The sequence below is a fragment of the Leptonychotes weddellii genome, chromosome 10, assembly GCF_054177405.1.
Source record: "Leptonychotes weddellii isolate Sample4059 chromosome 10, ASM5417740v2, whole genome shotgun sequence".
Classification (NCBI taxonomy): domain Eukaryota; kingdom Metazoa; phylum Chordata; class Mammalia; order Carnivora; family Phocidae; genus Leptonychotes; species Leptonychotes weddellii.
The window spans coordinates 94,793,449-94,808,953 of NC_138378.1; the positions used below are offsets into that span (position 1 = coordinate 94,793,449).

At 36.8% G+C, this 15,505-nt stretch overlaps 1 protein-coding gene and 1 non-coding gene across 2 annotated transcripts in view; one reads left to right on the forward strand and one right to left on the reverse strand.

The window, feature by feature from the left end:
• The window catches only part of SOS1 (SOS Ras/Rac guanine nucleotide exchange factor 1), a 142,267-nt gene that overhangs the window by 47,174 nt on the left and 79,588 nt on the right, over positions 1 to 15,505 (forward strand). The gene's annotated exons all lie outside the window — the stretch shown is intronic.
• Positions 7,581 to 7,689, reverse strand: LOC115943663 (U6 spliceosomal RNA). Its single transcript, XR_004078246.1, has one exon. It is a non-coding gene; the product is annotated as a U6 spliceosomal RNA (small nuclear RNA).

The following is a 15,505-nucleotide window of genomic DNA, read 5'->3' on the forward strand; positions in this document are numbered from 1 at the left end:
ACCAGGAAAAAGCAGTCTCTATAGAGAATATTGTTGGGACAATCACTGAAATTTGAAAGAGGTCTGGAGATTAGAGAGTAGTATTGTATCAATGTTAGTTTTCTGAATTTAATAGTTTTACTATGATGATGTAAATGAAAATCCTTGTTCTTAGGAAATGCACACTGACTCACTGAAATGTTTGGGGCAAAGGGGATGATGTATGCAAATTGCACTCAAGTAATTATGAAGAAATATTATACACATACGTGTATGTAGGTATGTTTATATGTACAGAGAGACAAGGACAGAGACAAAGACAGAGACAGTAGATGATATAGCAAATATGGCAATATCTTAAAGATTGGTGAATCTACATGAAAGATATATGGGAATCCTTCCACTGTTTTTGAAACTTTTCTGTGAAAAGTTTTTGAAAAAACTTTTTCTTCAGAAGCAAGTTTCTGAAACTACTTGGAAACTTTTCTGGTAAAAAAAAAATTATATTTGTGCTTGCATGTTTTTGTATGGAGAATCTCTGGAGGAATAAATAAGACACTGATAAAAATTGTACCTATTAGGGAATTGGTAGAAGCACTATAGCTATTCATTAATTGGTCTTCTCAAAATAGTCTGAGTTTTGCAGCATTTAAAGGTCTTGGACAATGGTTTTTGTTTTGCCTTATCTTCATCTGCTTGCTGCTTGGTTGTAGGTGCTACCAAGATTCCATCCTCTCCTTCACTGCTCTGTGGTCTTAACCCTGGAGTGAGAGATTTTATCCACCCTTAGTTTGTACAATTTCCTGTGAGTGATTGGGTGAACTCCAGATCCATGTCTTTGGCCTTAACTTCTTTCTTGAGCTTTAAGACCTGGCTAGATTTCTAGTTATTCTCAGATAAATTAAGAGTAGATTTTGATTATTACATTAAGATATCTTTTTTAAAAAATTATTTGTCTATTCTTCTTTATTCTTTCATTAACATAGATCTAGTTTTCCTTTGCCAAAAATACAGAGGAAAATGAGGAAAAAGACCCAGTAACACAAGTCTAACCTAGAGCAAAGAATGTAAGTTCTGTGAGGACTAGAACTTTGTCTTTTCTGCTTTTCCCAAATGCCTACTACACTGCTGAGCATATATGTGGGCTGCTCAACAAATAATTTGTTGTATGAATGAAAGAATTGTAAGGGGAAGGTTAGAAGAACTACCAAACATTCTATCAGGCTAATGTGGTCTATAGTGTTAACTCTGATGTTTATATAGTAGTGTTTGTTTTATTTCTCTTCCTCCTGCGGTTTGAATCATTTTGCTATTGTCCCATATAAATTTAGACTTTGAACAGGTTTTGTAAAGTACCTAACTATCCTGTCCCTTGGCTACATAATAGCTGAGGGCTTAAGTCCTTATTTGATTTGATTTACATTAACATTTACATGCGTAACAAGGCAAAGAAGCTGGGCACCTGTGCTTAATTAGTCCAAAACTTGATTATTCTTAGTACTTTGTCAGCTTTTTGAACTTTTGATGTGATACATTGTACTTTCAAGCTATTTTTTTTTTTTTTTTGAGGCAGAGAGAGAACAGGAGCATGGGGAGAGGGGCAGAGGGAGGGGAAGGGCAAGAAGCAGACTCCCCACTGAGCAGGGATCCCCACGTGTGGCTTGATCCCAGGACCCTGGGATCATGACCTGAGCCGAAGGCAGCCGCTTAACCAACTGAGCCCAGGTGTCCCTCAAGCTATTTTGTAAGGCAGCCTCCTTAGGTGGGACGTTAGGATACCAAGTCACTTCTGGCTCTTTCTTTCCAACACTTAAGATTTTATGATTGTATGTGTTTGTGTTTCCTTTCTTCAGCTTTACTCTTAACTCTTAAATAGGTATTATTGTCTGTATCCTTTTTATATAACCTAGGAGAGTATTCTTTATAGAGAGGGTTCAATAAATGTTTTTAATAAAAAATCCAGAAACTTGTGAATAGTCAGATACTGTATTTATGAATTAAAAATCAGGGAAATTGTCAAAAATTTTATAACATGGATTAAATATTTGCAAATATTTAAAAATCAAAAATCTCCTAAGATAAATAGAAGTAATCTGTACATATAAAGTTATAGAACCTTTTATTCTTATCTTAATTATATATACATAGGCCTAAACACAAGTTTTCTTCCCCCACCAAAGTTAACAAATTTTGGTTCCATTTTTAGAATTTTAAATGAGATTTATGAGGAAGTCAGTACAACCCAATTTTATTAGTTGTGTAATTAATCAGAGTGAAAGACCAGGATTTCTTCACTATTAATTGATGTTTCCATAAAAATTACAAAACAGACAAGTAACCAATTAAATTCTGACTACAGAACATAGTATGGATTTTACTTCATTAATAAATGCAGGAAAAAAAGACCAAGCCACTTTACAGTGTCACTGTGTAATGTCTTTTTCTAATTTTTGTCAATTTGTTAAATTTCTCATTCCCATTTAATTCCATTTAATTGAAATTAAAAACAAAAAGAATATTTGGGTTTTTAAAAAAGCTTTTATGACCCAAATCATCAGAACTTTTTAACTTAACAATTATGAACATTCTTTGCTAACAAACAAGTTTCCAAGTTTTGCTTTTCAAGCATTACTTACTGTTAATATTTTTTTAAAGATTTTATTTGAGAGAGAGAGCATGAGCAGGGACATAGGGATAGGGAGAGGCAAGACTCCCCACTGAGCAGGGAGCCCGATGCGGGGCTCAATCCCAGGACCCTGGGATCATGACCTGAGCCAAAGACTGACGCTTAACTGATTGAGCCACCCAGGCTCCCCAGTATTCTCAAACTTCAATCCAAAAAGGTCATGTTGTTTATTTCCACCAGTAATGAATGAAAATTCCCATTTCTTCACATCTTCACCAACACTTGACTCTCAGACTTTTAAATTTTTGTCAAAATAGTAAGACCTGAAATTATATTTCATAGTTTTAATTTATATTTACCTGAATACTTTACAAGGTAGAAGCTGAGCACCTTGTTATTATTTATGGGGCAATTGTGTTTCCTCTTACATGAAATGCCTTTACATGTCTTTTTACCCGTTTAAAAAAATGGGGTGTTGATTTTTATTAATACTTTAAAGTTCTTTATTTATCCTGGATATTTATACTTTGTAGATTATATGTGCTCCATTTATTTTCTCCCAGTGTGTGACTTAGCTTTGTACTTTTTGTGTTTTCTTTGATGAAGCAGTAGTTCTTAATTTAAGAAGTTGAATTATTATTTATTTTTCTTTGTTTTGTACTTTTTGTGTCTTTTCAAAGAAATTCTTTCCTGCCTCAAGTTATAAAGATGTTCTTGTGTACTTTTTTTAAAGGTTTCTAAATCTTTTATTCATCACAATTATGTATTTGATCCATCTTTGATTTTTTTTTATATGGTTTGTATCTTAGTCCATTCATTTTCTATAACAGAATACCATAGACTTGGGTGACTTATAAACAACAGAAATCTATTTCTCACAGTTCTGGGACATAGGGAGTCCAAAATCAAGGCAGATTTGGTGTCTGATGAGGGCCTGCAACCTGGTTCTTAGAGAGCCACTTTCTCTCTGCATCATCACATGGTGTGAGGGTCCAGGGAGCTCTCTGGTTTTTTATTTATTATTGCTTTTTATTTCTTTTTTTTAGGTAGTGCTGTTTTAATGTATCTTTCTCCTCTCACCCCCAGTTTCTTACTTTGGATGCTTAGCCCATTCATTTTTATCCTTTCTTCTCTTATAACATAAACATTAAAGCTTTAAGTTTCCTTCTAGTACTACTTCAGCCACAACCCACACTTTTAAAAATAAACTTTTTACTTTACAACAGTTTTATATTTACAGGAAAGTTGCAAAGATAATACAGAAAATTCCTGTAAATTCCTTACCTAATTTCTCCTTTTTTTTTTTTTTAAGATTTTATTTATTTGAGAGAGAACATGAGTGGGGGGGGGCGCCTTGATTCCAGGTCCCTGAGATCATGGCCTGAGCCGAAGGCCGATGCTTAACCAACTGAGCCACCCAGGCGCCCCCTAATTTCTCCTTATTAATGCCACATGTCACTGTAGTACATATGTCACAACTAAAAAAAATCAACATTAGTACATTATTTTTTACTGAACAACATTAGTACATTATTATTTACTGAACTTGCCACCTTATTCACGTTTTGCCAGTGTTCCCCCCAGTGTCGTTTTTTGCTTCAGAATCCCACCCAGGATACCACATTACATTTAGTCATCTTGTTTCCCTTGCCTCCTCTGGTCTGACAGTTTCTCAGACTTCCCTTGCCCTTGATGACTTTGAGAAGTACTGGTCAGGTTTTTTGCAGAATGCTCCTCAGTTTGGATTTGTCCATTGCTTTTCTCATGGTTAGACTGAGGTCATTGGTTTTTGGTAGGAGAACTACAGGGGGAAAGTGCCATTTTTTGTCACAGCATATCAAAGGTACACGTTATAAACATGACTTGTCATTGTTGATGTTAACCTGATCACATGGTCAAGGTAGTGTTTCTTAGCTTTATCCACTATAAAGTTATTCCTCCATCCCCCATCTTCTACATATTATATGGAAATGGATTGTAACTGAAGAGTATAGTATTAAGTACGCCTCCCCCAACTTGCTTCTAAAGAATATGGAAAAGGTAGGGGAGGGAGTAACTTTATAATTGCATATATATATACATATATATATATGTATATATATAGGAAATACCGGGCGCCTGGGTGGCTCCGATGGTTAAGCATCTGCCTTCGGCTCAGGTCATGATCCCAGGGTCCTGGGATTGAGTCCCACATCGGGCTCCCGGCTCGGAAGGAGGCCTGCTTCTTCCTCTCCCTCTGCTGCTCCCCCCGCTTGTGCTCTTTTGCTCTCTCTGTCAAATAAATAAATAAAATCTTTTTTTAAAGGAAATATCTATATTTCATATAGATATGAAAAGAGACAATCTCCCTTTATTTAGGAAAATAAATATATATTTATGTTTCATATATCTATCTGTATCTATATCAGAATGGCCTCATGGATATTTATTTATTTTGTACTTTGGGTTATAATCCAGTACTCTATTATTTTCTTGCTCAAATTGTACCAGCTTTGATCATTGAGAGCTCTCTGATGTTGGCTCCTGTGTTGTTTTTCCCTTTCTTTCATTCCTTCTTTTTTCCCCCCTGTGTCTTTTTGACATACCCACCCTTTTGGTTTTTGAGCACTTCTTTACTTTCCAGTACTGCAGCATGCTCTAGGCTCATTCTGTATATTCCTTCCCCAGACCTAGAATCAGCCATGTCTCCAAGTAACCCATCTTTCTCTTTTGGAGAATGGTATTAGAAACCAAGATCAGGGCACTGGATGTACTCATTGTTACTGAGGTATGTATATGTACCTTTAGGCCCTTTTAGCGACTGAACTAGGAAATACATGTACTTAGCAGTACACATAGGCACATACTGTATGCACGTAATGGTAACATGTAGGTATATTGATTGATTTTTGTTGTTCTATTTGATAAGATTTGATTTTAGTGCCTTTTTTTAAGGACTCATTTTAGGTTGTGGACAGGGCAGGGAACCTAGTTGAAGGTAATTTTATGACATTGATATCTTGTCTTTTTTATGAAAAGGTCTTTTTTTGGGGCGCCTGGCTGGCTTAGTCGGAGTGTGTGACTCTTGGTCTAGGGGTTGTGAGCCCCACGTGGGGTGTAGAGATTACTTAAATAAATCTTTAAAAAGAAAAATGTCTTTTTACCAAGACCCTTTTTAAGACAGAAATAATCCTTAAGGCATGGACATTTTGTTTCCAAAGTCCCATAACTGAACTGTTTAGAATATAGAATAAAATTTCCCTTAGCATCAAATATATTAAATGTAGTTTAATTTTTTTAGCATGGCCTACAGAAATCTTTTACATTGTGTCTCTTCCCTACCTCACCTCCTACCATCTTCCCATCATGCTTCCTTATATTCTAATCATACCAAACTGCTTGGTATTTCCTAAACTGCAGTATGCACTCTCATATCTCTGTGTGTTTATTTATAGTATTCCTGCCAGATTGCCCTCCTTATTGATTCCATCCAGAAGATTTCCATTCATTTTTCAAAAGTCAGCTCAGGTTATAGATCTTCTATCAACCCCCCTCTTAACTTCTCCAGATATATTTAGGACTGATTTTAGGAGTTCCTTCTTCTATGTTAATATTTCTCAAAGTGTGATCTCAGGACCACTTACAAGAATTTCCTCCGAGGTATTTTGTTAAAGATGCAGATCGTGGGGCCCAATCCCAGATCTTTGGAAAGGGAATAGTAGGAGTGGGGTGAATTTGCATTGGTGATAATCTCTGTAAGTGATACACAATATTTTTATATCCCACTCCAGTATTTTTAAATGAAAAATTTAAAACATACACAAAGTAGACAGAACAAATCTTCATGTGCCCATCACCTGAAGTTACCTAGATTTTGCCACATTTACTTCATCTTCATCCACCTTCCTTTTTATTTTTCCTGAAGTACTTTAAAGCAAATCGCATTCATCAGGGGTCATTTCCTCCCTGCATATTTCAAAATGCATTTTTTCTTATATAACTGTAATACCATTATCATAGTTATCAAAATTAACAATTTCTTGGTGGCACCTAATAATACCAGTCAAAATTCAAATTCGTCCATTTTTTCTGAGAAGTGTTGTTTTTGCAGTTGGTTTATTGGAATCAGAAGCCAAACAAGGACTGCATATTAAATGTAGTTGTTACATCTCTTAAATTTCTTTAATTTACAGACCTCCTCTCCCAATTGACTTGTTGCAGGAACTGGGTCAGTTGTCGTGCAAGATGTTCAACATTCTGGGTTTTTCTGTTTACTTTCTTAGTGTAATATCTAACTTATATGTGTCATAGGTTCTGTAAATGGATGTTAGCTTTTGAGTCTTGATTAGATTTATTTTTAGCTTTTTTGGCAAGACTACTTCACAGGTGGTGCTGGGGCTTTACACGGCGTCAAGTCTGGCCCCAGTTTTAGTGATGCTAACTTAAGATTGATCGGGGATTCAGCACGCGACAGCCTTAGCCCTTCTTTATAAGGATGAACTCTTCATGTAATGGTTTCATCTGTTGACGATTAATATCGGAATTTATGTTGCTCAAGTTGCAAATGGATGGTTTTCGAACCCTGCATTCCTTTTGCATTTGTTACCTGGAATCCTTCTACAAGGAAGAATTCCTCGCCAACTTGGGTTGTTTGGTTATCCTAGCGTCTAGTTCAGACAGGAAAAGAAGGGTGTATATTAATTCTTTCAGGATAAAGAATTGGTGCCCCAGTTATTTCCAGTGCCGTTTAATGAGCTTGGTATTTTTTTTTTTTTTAAGATTTTTATTTATTTATTTGAGAGAGAGAGAATGAGAGAGAGCACATGAGAGGGGGGAGGGTCAGAGGGAGAAGCAGGCTCCCTGCCGAGCAGGGAGCCCGATGCGGGACTCGATCCAGGGACTCCAGGATCATGACCCGAGCCGAAGGCAGTCGCTCAACCAACTGAGCCACCCAGGTGCCCGAGCTTGGTATTTTTTAAAACATCATTTTGACCTCATTGGTTTTTATAGATTCAGTGTATTTCACATGTCATCCTTGCGCAGGGGCCATGCTAATCTGCTCTGTATCATTCCAAATTTAGTATGTGTGCTGCCAAAGCAAGCACAGGTTCAACATATTTCTGTTAGTTAGAGTTGATTTGGCTTTTGAATTAGCCCATATTTTGCAAGTGAGGAGCCTTTTCATGATATTCCTGTGTTTTGTTTTATTTGTTATGACCCATTCACCTCTGAGAGCTTCCATGCTTTCTGGTACAATAAGGTGTCCCAGGCTTATACTGTCATTTACAATTTGGTTTTGAATGAAGAGTTAAATGTGTGTTTTAAAAATTCTGTGCATGAATATTTCCTACTATAATTGAAAATTTCTTCAGATGGTATGAGATAAAATTTTTCAGTAACTGTGTTTCTTATAAAGTTGTTGCTGTATGTTAGCTATATCTTTTTTTCATTGCTTTTATTTTTAAAATTACAGTTTAAGTTATCTTTATTTTTGTACATGCATCTTTTTGGCCATATGTAGTAGTCCAAAGCTACTTCTACAGTGTACACAGGTCCTCAGATTATTTATTTATTTATATTTTGCTCACATGACCAAATATGTGATGAGTAGTCTTAAATAATTTTTAGTTATTTCAGTTAATTTATTGCAATTATTAAACATTAGTAAAAGAAAAATCGTGAAAATTGGGTCTAAGTTATTTGCAAATATTCATTAAATAAGCCCTCTTCACTTCCTATAGTTATAACAGCTAGTAGGTTAATAAGTAAATATATCTCTCCCATAAACACCCAGTAGTTAGGTAGTTTTGCTACTTGAGTATTTGAAACACTAGTAGGGCAAATAATTCTCTACAACCAAAAAAATTAAATACAATAAAAATTTGAAAACCACTTGATAAAAAAACAATTTCAGCTTTGTTTCACTACATAAGCTTACACTGAGGTGTTCAATTTGAATTTCTTATCTTTTCTGCAAAATATTATCCTCTTCTAGTATTTACTGGTTAAGTTGGTGGTTCTCTCCCCCAAAATAGTTATCCAAACACACATCCTCACTTTCCCACCTCCCACTGTTTCTGCCTTGGTTCAGGCCTCCACTGTTTCTTTTTCCAGAGACTGTAACATCCTTCCAACTAGTTTTGCTTCCTTCAGCCTCATCTTCATTTCAACTCATTCTTCATACTGATACCAGAGAGATTCTTCAGCAGAGAGATCTAATTATGTCAATGTCTTGTGTAAAACCTTTCAATTATTCTCTACTTCCCTGGTCACTTCCCCACTTCTTAACATTAAACACAAGCCTGCCCTTCCCAGGCTTAGCCTTCCCTACGTGTGCTCTTTGACCCAACTCTTGAAAGTTTTCCCAACATATCATTTGGTCTTGGCCTCTATAGTTCTTTATATGCTAGCTTTTTTAGTAAAAGCCCTGTTTCCTTATATGATGCCTTTACACTTATTCATTCTTTATGCCCCAGTTCATGTGTGCTTTACTTGGGAAGACTTTTTTTTTTTTTTTTTAAGAGACAGTGCAAGCTGGAGGAGAGGGAAGGGGCAGAGGGAGAGAGAGAATCTTAAGCAGGCTTCACACCCAACATGGGGCTCGATCTCACAACCCTGAGATCATGACCTAAGCCAAAATCAAGAGTCAAAAGCTTAACCGACTCAACCACCCAGGCACCCCACTTGGGAAGACTTCTGATATTCCTCAGACTCATCAGCAAGGGTCACTCTTTTTTTTGGTCATCACTGTACCTTAAATATAACTCCATTTTAGCCCCATCACACTGTGTTAAGTCAGTTGTGTATATGTCTAGCTCATCTGTGAGCTGAACTCTTTGTGAGGGTAGATGTTATGTCCTTATTCCTCTTTGTGTCCCCAGCAAATAAGGGGAACTCTGGAAAGAAAAAAGATTGTTATGTATATGGGCCTAAAGGCTAATTTACAGTCTCTAAGAAATGAGAAAATATTTTTAGTCAATTTAATTATAGAAAAGATTTAAGTTCTCTGATTTGTTTTATTTTTGTCTCTTTTAATTTTTTTACAAAGGATTTTTGCTTTAATATTTAAATCTATGAATGAGGAAAGATAAGCACCTAAAACAAAATGTTGGCTAAATAATCATTGTAACATTGAGAAAGAAATGTAATGATCCAGATCTTTATTATTTGCTATGGTAAAGATTTTGAGAATACAAGTTTTATTTTATATTCTCCTGTTATATTTATAAATAAAAGTAGCAGATCTGGGCTCAAGATAGGACAAAATACACTCTAGAAGCCTTCCTAATTCTTCAGAGAGCCATTAGCTAGAAAAAGCTATGAAAAATTCATCAGAATTCAGCATAGTGTTTTCTGGCAGTTTACCCAAGGGGTTGCTGAATACACTTAGAGGACTCATGTATCAGACAACTAGGAATTGATATAGACCTGATCCCTTTGTTTTTACAGATTCCACAAAATCTGGCAATAATAGCCAACAAAGCTGCTTCTGAATCTGTTAGAAACCACTAGAGACAAAACGGACTGTCAAGATAGATGCAGGCAGGCTTTAAAGAAGGTTTAAAATTCAGTGTTGCATCTTTAGTTGAATATGATGATTATACCTTAAAAGAATTACTCACTGTCATGATCACATAAAATTCTTATTCATGGCTATCATTAATTCTTTACTGAAGTTCTTATATTTGCTTCACTTAAATTACCTAAAGTAATTATATTTTAAAAGTATATGAAGTTTTTGATATCAATAAATGTAAGTATAAAATATAAGTTTTTTGAAAACTGTATATAAGGGAAAACGCACATTTGGTATATAAACCCAATTCTGAATGCCTACACACACACACACACCACCACCACCACCACCCCCGCCCCCGCTACACAGCCTCAGTGAATATCAGCTGTAGATGACTTCTGAAGGCTGTCATAAGAGTTGGCAGTGTAACCTATTCTGTATGGTCTTGAATAATTTGGATCATTTGATCTATTAAATACCTTGAGTACCACTTAAATGGAATGGAACACTTTAGCTGTAACACTATCTCATAGAAAAGAAGTGTTTTTTATTCTATCTGTATAGGAAATGTAGTACTACTTCTGTCTGCTCATTAAAGCTCTTAACAGCATCTTCCTTAAAAGAATAAAGAGCAAAGTCTGTATTTCAGGAATTGGTCTTCTTGTCTTGAAACATTTACTGTTGTCCATGCTTCTCAGTCAGAGGTTTACTTCAAAACCTTGTCTCTTGTATGAATGAACCTTGTGATCCTAATTTGATAGGTTTAAGATATGGTAAAGGGTAGGGGTGCCTGGGTGGCTCAGTCGTTAGGCGTCTACCTTAGGCTCAGGTCATGATCCCAGGGTCCTGGGATCGAGCCCCACATGGGGCTCCCTGCTCAGTGGGGAGCCTGCTTCTCCCTCCCCCACTCTCCCTGTTTTTGTTCCCTCTCTCACTGTCTTTCTCTCTCAAATAAATAAATAAAATCTTTAAAAAAAAAAAAAAAGATACGGTAAAGGTTACAGAAACTTAGAAGAACAGCTGACATCATGCATTATTTTCTGTTTAAGCCTAATTCTTTGTGTGATTAATTTAACTAATAGGTTTTATTTGGCTATTAGTAACTATCAGTGAATAAAATGGTTTGAATTTAAATTTCTAAAATTTTATGCGTCATGCAAGGTGTCAAACTTAGCCAACATTTGAATTATATGTGCCTGAATTATAAGCAGTATCAAGTTTGTTTGTTTAAACCATAGCATTTCACCACTCTGGTTATATACAGTTCATTTGATTCTACATAATAAACATCTATTTTAGTTCTGTCTTTATATGTTGAATGGTTTCTGCTTTAAGGGTTTATGCTCCTGAAGTCATCCAAATTCTAGCCTTACCACTATCCCTTTTCAGTCTTAATTTTAAGGAAGAAATATCTTATTCCTTTTACCCCTGCAGCCCCAAAGCTTTGAGTATACCATGAATGTCGCGGATTTAGAGTGAAAAGTAAAGAGAATATGATTCTAGAACTAGATAAACAAGGCCCTGCCCAATTAGATCATCACTGTCCATCCAGTAGACAAGGGAACATATAATTATAATTCAGTATGACAAACTGATAACAAAAATGTGATATCCAGTACAAGCATTAGCAGGGTATAAGGCCCCTATAAGCAGAGACTGTTTTTGGTTTATCACTATGTATCCAAAACCAACAGAGTCTGATACTTAATGGAGTCAATAAATCATTTAAATGAATGAGATTAATTCTACCTTAGAAAGAGGCAAGAAATAAGGAAGTCTTCCCAAATGAGGTGAGATCTGGGCTTTGAAAGTCAGACAGGCAGATGAAAGGGTAAGAGAATGAATGATAGGCATGCATGCCATGTTTTAGCAAACTGCAGATAGTTTGAATTGCTTCAGCATAAAGTGTAAATTGAAGAGCAGCCGGAGATGGAGATATATTAGTGAAGAATTATGTTGTTTCCATGGGTTTCTTTGAAAAACAAAGAACATTTAAAAACAATAATCTGATTAATTTACACTTTCCAGAACACTTTCTAAAATGTGTTTCTGTGTACCTAAACCTCAAAGGGCTTTGATATTTTTAAAAGTTAATTAAGATTATTGTTGATTAAATTTTTTTTGAAAGATTTTATTTATTTATTTGACAGAGACACAGTGAGAAAGGGAACACAAGCAGGGGAGTGGGAGAGGGAGAAGCAGGCTTTCCCCAGAGCAGGGAGCCCGATGCGCGGCTCGATCCTGGGACCCTGGGATCATGATCTGAGCTGAAGGCAGATGCTTAACGACTGAGCCACCCAGGCACCCCTGATTAAATATTTTCATTTTAATATTATCTCTAGCATTTTAGCTATATGTCAGACTTTTAGTAAATTTATAATTTTATAAATTTTACTTTATAATTTTGAATGAAAATGATTTTACCTTTTCAGATTATAGAGATTTATAGTGCTGCATTTGCATTTATTACATGCCAATGTTTATTAAAGTGTGACAGCACACTTCAAGCCAAGTGTTCTATGGAAGCCCACTGTGTGATTAGATACAGTTTGTGGTCATTTTCCTTATGCTCATGGGGCTACTAGGACACTCCTCAGACTCCAAATTTGACAGTCAAGGGTTTAGTGGAAAGAGCTATGGCCCATACACCAGGAGGCCCAGGTTCAGTATTCATAGCATTGCTAGTTAGCTATAGGATCATGGGTGTTTCCTTTTTCTCATTTGCTAAATAGTGGGGCTGAGTTAAATGACTTCTAAAGTCCCTTTTATTTCTAAAATTCTGTGGTTTTGTAAATCTGTAGCTATAGTTCATATGATTCTGGAGCCTTGGACAGGAATGTAACCCCTAATTATAGCTACATTTTCCAGTACAACATTTTGTGAAAACAGGGGCTGTCTATACTGTGTTGTTTTTTTTTTAAGTTTTTATTTATTTATTTGACACAGAGAGAGACAGCGAGAGAGGGAACACAAGCAGGGGGAGCGGGAGAGGGAGAAGCAGGCTTTGTGCTGAGCAGGGAGCCCAGTGCGGGGCTCGATCCCAGGACCCTGGGGTCACAACCTGAGCCAAGGGCAGACGCCTAACAACTGAGCCACCCAGGCGCCCCTATACTGTGTTTTCTAAAATATACTTTCATTTGGGGCACCTGGGTGGCTCAGTCAGTTAAGCGTCTGTCTTCAGCTCAGATCGTGATCTGGAGTCCCAGGATCAAGCCCTTCATCAGGCTCCCCACTCAGTGGGGAGTCTGCTTCTCCCTCTAACCCTCCCCCTTCTCATGTACTCTCTTTCTCAGATAAATAAATAAAATCTTTAAAAAAATAAAATATACTTTCATTTTTTTAAATTTAGCTCTATGTGTGAGATACAGCTTTTCTTTTTATAAGTGCTTTTAAAAAAAAAAAAATTTATTTTTTATTTTTAAGGCATCTCTACACCCAGTGTGGGGCTTGAACCTTACAACCCAGAGATCAGGAGTCACATGCTCCACTAACTGAGCCAGCCAGGTGCCCTGAGATATAGTTTTTCTTATTAAACTTTTATAATTAAAAGTTCCTTTTTCTCCCCAAGTTATAGTAGAGATTTTGGTAGGATAGGTGGAGATATCTAGCAAGTGATTTGAAGTGTGTGTCTAAAACTCAGGAGAGAAGTCAGGAGTAGAGGTAGATTTGGAGTCATCTACGTAGATTATAGTTTAAAATGTGGAAGTAGGGGCGCCTGGGTGGCTCAGTTGGTTGGGCGACTGCCTTCGGCTCAGGTCATGATCCTGGAGTGCCGGGATCGAGTCCCGCATCGGGCTCCCTGCTCAGCAAGGAGCCTGCTTCTCCCTCTGACCCTCCCCCCTCTCATGCTCTCTGTATCTCATTCTCTCTTTCAAATAAATAAATAAAATCTTCAAAAAAGTGGAAGTAAATGAGATTGGGGGGACGAACAGAAGAAGGGAGTAAACAAACAAGGATAGAATCACACTTCAGAGGTAGAGGAAAATAGGAAACTCCACAAGAAAATGGAAAAGGCACACGAAATAAGAGAGGTAGAATAGATTGTGTCATTGATAAGAGAAGAGAATAAACCAATGGTTGCCAGAGGGAAGGGGTTAGGGGATGGGCTAAGTGAGTGAAGGGGAATGGGAGATACTTCTGGTTCTGGAATGAATAATCAAGGGAATAAGAGGCACAGCATATGGAATATAGTCAATGATATTGTAGTAGTGTGGTGACAGATGGTAACTACACTTGTGAGCATAGCATGAGGTATAGAGAAGGTGAATCACCTAAAACCATTGTAACATTGTGTGTCACCTATACTCAAATAAGTAAATTAATAAAACATTTGTCAAGTTCCAGTTTAAAAACAAAAAGGTGGGTTTAGTCTTGTTAAGTGTTGAAGGGAAATAAGTTTACATTAGTTATACACATTAGTTAGAGTATGATGGCATGGAGAATAGCAAGCACTGAGCTGAGAAACACAAATTCTGGGCTCTAAGTCCAAACTGTGTTCATTATTTTAATTGTACATCCATTCAGTCATCTAATAGGGTAGAGAGATTGATAAACAAATCAGTTACAAACAGGTTGGTAATTGCTATACCGAATATGACCAAAAATGATTGGACAAATGATTTAAGCCTTTTGGGGCTTAGTTTCTTCATCTATAAAATAATAATAAATTGCTTTAAACCTCATACTTGATGTAGCACTCCCTGCCACAGTTGTGGATTGTTGTATTATCTGCCTCTAAAGTATTTTTCCTTAAAAAGTATTTTAAATGCATATGTATGTATGTATATATACATAACTTTTTAAAGATTTATTTATTTATTTGAGAGAGAGCACGTGAGTGCACACAAATGGGGGGGAGGAGGCAGAGGGAGAGAGACAGTCCCAGGCAGACGCCCCACTGAGTGCAGGGCCTGATGTAGGGCTTGATCTCTCAACCTATGAGATCAGGACCTGAGCCGAAATCACAAATCAGACGTTAAGTATCTGCCTTCGGCTCAGGTCATGATCCCAGGGTCCTGGGTTCAAGCCCCACATCGGGCTCCCTGCTCCGCGGGAAGCCTGCTTCTCCCTCTCCCTCTGCCTGCCACTCCCCCTGCTTGTGCTCTCTCTCTGTCTCAAATAAATAAAATAAAATCTAAAAAAAATAAATAAAAGCAGGGAATAGTTGTGACCCCCATAGTGAGTGGCAAAGGATGCAAGTGACGACTATTGTGCTGGTTATTAAAATGTAAGTTCTACAGAGGCCAGTGGCCTGATGGGCCTCCAAAGAAATGACTGAGGAAAATGAAAGTAAATGAGTGACCACTAAGTTATCTTCCTTAAGCAGAGACAGTCGCAGATTGTCAAAAGTGACTATTTTGTGTCCTTTGATATAAGGTGACTTTGTATTCAACAAATATTTATCA